The 3,535-nt window shown below is 35.7% G+C and overlaps 1 long non-coding RNA gene across 1 annotated transcript; it reads left to right on the forward strand.

Annotated features, from left to right (window-relative positions):
- Nucleotides 1–276: 276 nt before the first annotated feature.
- On the forward strand, nt 277–2,971 carry LOC311087451. The gene is made up of 2 exons (XR_014607286.1): nt 277–343; nt 1,463–2,971. It is a non-coding gene; the product is annotated as an uncharacterized lncRNA (long non-coding RNA).
- The last annotated feature ends 564 nt before the right edge of the window (nt 2,972–3,535 follow it).

Genomic DNA, 3,535 nt, shown 5'->3' on the forward strand with positions numbered 1-3,535 from the left:
GCTGAAACTAGCAAAAAAGGTGTAGCCTACCCGGCCAAAAACTGCTGTTTCACATTCTGTTTGTGTTCTGAGCATTTATGTTGCAAGTAAGTAACCACAAGAGGGAGCACTATATGCACTATATAGGGTTATATAGTTATATAGCTATGCACTATAGCATATGAATAGTGATGACACTGTGGACTATGAAACAGATCTGATCTGCTCTTTCATTTAGATCTCTGGAAGAGGAGGGTTTAAAGCTTTGACATCTGATGTGATCTTGTTAAGCATCTCTTCGTCAGAGCATAAGGAACAAAAACAATGATACTCCATTCTGTCATTCTGCTTTCTGCATTTGCATGTAAGTATCGAAGTATTTTGAGTAAGAGTTCAGAGCAGAATTGCTCATTTCTGATCAAAAACAAGTACAAAATGTATTTCTTTACATTGTACAATATCTTGGTATTTTATGCTGGTTCATCTAAAATGACTGATTCAATTTAAACAGCAGTTTATTAGAGATTTGATCTACTTTTGCAGATGCAACATATGGAAATGAAATTAAACCAACCAAATCATTTGCCTTCGAGGGTTCAAGTGTTAAATTATCCTGCAGTTTTCATCTGCATATTATCTTCATTGGTACCGTCAATTGTATTGTATCCAACTCTATAGCCCGATTTGCACGGGATAAGTATTACCTGGTGACCTCTAGTAATTTGTAACAATTGTTATTCTAACGGGGTCATATTTAAATTTTTCAAGGTTTTTGTTTTGTCCAGTGCGCCTTTGTATCCATCTTTCGTGAATAATGGAGGCTGCGTTGGGAGTGTTTTGATAGTATTTTGGGTGCTGGGTCATACACCATACAACTATACAATTCGCAGAAAGAGAAAGCTGAAAACCATCAGAGGAGATGGAGATGGATGACATGTATATCAGCAGTATCAGTCAGTTTATGTCATTTATAAATCACACGTGGTCCCCAGATAATACTAATCCAGTGCGAATAGGGCTTAAGATGAAATAGGAGGAGTCTGGCACACATCTGTGATGATCTTGTTACATTTGCTAGACTGGCACAAAGCTCAGTCCTGCTGTAGTGAACACACACACACACACACACACACACACACACACACACTTGTACAATGATACTTCATTCAGTCATTCTGCTCTCTGCTTTGGCATGCAAGTACATTTTTGTACATTCATTTTGATTCCAAAAAGCTTGTGTTTTCTTTGAGAACTTGCACATATTTTCTCATTAATAATTTTCTCATCTAACTTAATGAACTTTATTTAATTTAAAATGTAAACTGGTACAATTTAGGATCTCATATCACAATGACAATGTAAGTAACATGTAATAAGTATTATAAGTATTTTTTTTATTGTATATATACAATTCCAAATTACTATTAAAAAAACAAAAACAATTTCATTACAATTTTAAATGTGTTATTTTGTTCTTTTCCAGATGTGAGTTTTGGAGATGAAATCACAGCAGATCGCAGTGAAGAGTTTGCTGCAGTGGCTTCAACTGTTACATTATCCTGCAGTTATTCCTCTGCATATTCACTTCTATGGTACCGTCAGTATCCCGGATCAGCTCCTGAATTCCTTGTGATTATAACAGAGGGTGTGAAAGAGACTAAGAAATCTTTGGTAGATCCCAGGTTCTCTACTAAGACTAGAAAAGAAAAACAGGCCACAGAAGAGATCAAACGTGTGGATCTGGAGATCTCCTCTGCTACAGTGTCAGACTCTGCTGTGTATTACTGTGCTCTGAGGCCCACAGTCACAGGAAACACAGAAACACTGTACAAAAACCTGACACAACTGAAAAGGCATAACTATTTTGCCTTCTACTAAACAGACTGAAGCACATAAATGAAATAATCACATTCCCAAATTGCCAACTCAGACACTGAGAACAAAAGTCTGATGGAACATATCCAAATACCCATGTTTAAAATTAGATTTAAAATCTTTGTACAAACCCAACATTAAAGTCATTATATGTGCTGTAAGTCAAAGCATCATTTCACAAATAAACTAAATTCATAAACAGAATGCAGATTTTTGTTTTTTAAACTTAGGAGTGAAGGGGGTGGATTGGAAGCCACTGCTGCTTCAATGTATATGTAATGAGTGATTATAATCAAGGTATTAATCAATATTTTTCCTTCTAAATATCAAATGAGTTGAATGACTTCCCTGGAGATTTTACTATGTTATAGAAGTTACCAGTGTGATCACTGAAATGTTCTTTTCATGTATTCTTTAATGTCTGTGTTTGATATCTGAATGCGTAACAGTGCTTGCTTATTTAGCCCGGCTTCCAGAAATGAAATAGGGACTTGTTTTGTGTTCAACGTGTTAAAACAAATAGGGGTCATTGAAATCTATAGTTTAAGGGACCATTTCTCAGTTAAAGCCTATATTTTCCATTTAGACTAAAGTGTCTTATCCTTGAGAGAAAGAACTTGTTATCTTGATGTTTTGAGACGAGACTCCTGTTTATAGTTAGAGCCTGGCCAAATCCAACCTTAGAAAAGCTGTGTGTCGGTGTGTGTGTTAGTCTTCTTGGTTACAGGTCAAGGAACCCCTGGCATTATTGGAGATTGACTGAGTTTTTGTTCTGGACATGCTGGCCTGGCACCCAGAAACCCAAATATGCGACCTGGAAGGTCACGACGTGCATAACTTCAGGGTGTCAGATGCATAATCTATGGAGATATGCTTCAGTCTATCTTTATATGTGTGGAAAATTACTATGTTTATCTATTTATTTATTTCTTAGCCAATGAGAATCATTCAACCTGTAAGCAATGACGTAGCTTAGACCTTGGGAATGGTATAACTGCTGTGATCTTTGTAACTGTAAGCGGGGCGGCCTACGAACTCCTGTGTGAGTCTTGAAGCTGACTTCTGCTAATGAAACTGCAAACTATCTTCAGTAAAACTTTTCTTCAATTTATTATAATTCTGACTCCGGGTCTTCTTTCAAACATCTGGTCCTTGGGTCCTAAATTGTTAACCAGTAACAGGAGGAAGCTACATTAAAAACTGAACTTCATTCTCATTTTGTAATGTTTTTTCTTTTTTTGGTAACCATAAGATGGCGACATGCACCACATATTCATATTATCAAGCCTCATTACAGGATCATTAGCTCCTACTTTTCCATTTACTAAATAACAGGTACCGGTATGTCAAATACAAATCTGGTTCTCTAACTGTTTCATTCATTATAAAGATGAAATCAGTGCACTCAACCATAAATTTTTTTTTTTTTTGGGTGCACAGATCAGTGAAATTGCAATACTTTCAAATAAAGAACGAAAGATCCACACTGGCTTGTGTCTTCTTAATGAATTATTTTTTTATTATACAAACAAAGCACATATACATCGAGATCAAACGTTTTGCACATTCACTAATACCAAATTAAATCACCAAAACAAAGGTTAAAAATTACATTGTGAACAGAGTTTCATTACCATGAATTTCAGAATAACGATCTTAAAGAGACAGTCCACCAAAAAAA

Source organism: Abramis brama (genome assembly GCF_963993115.1).
Source record: "Abramis brama genome assembly, chromosome: 7".
NCBI lineage: Eukaryota > Metazoa > Chordata > Actinopteri > Cypriniformes > Leuciscidae > Abramis > Abramis brama.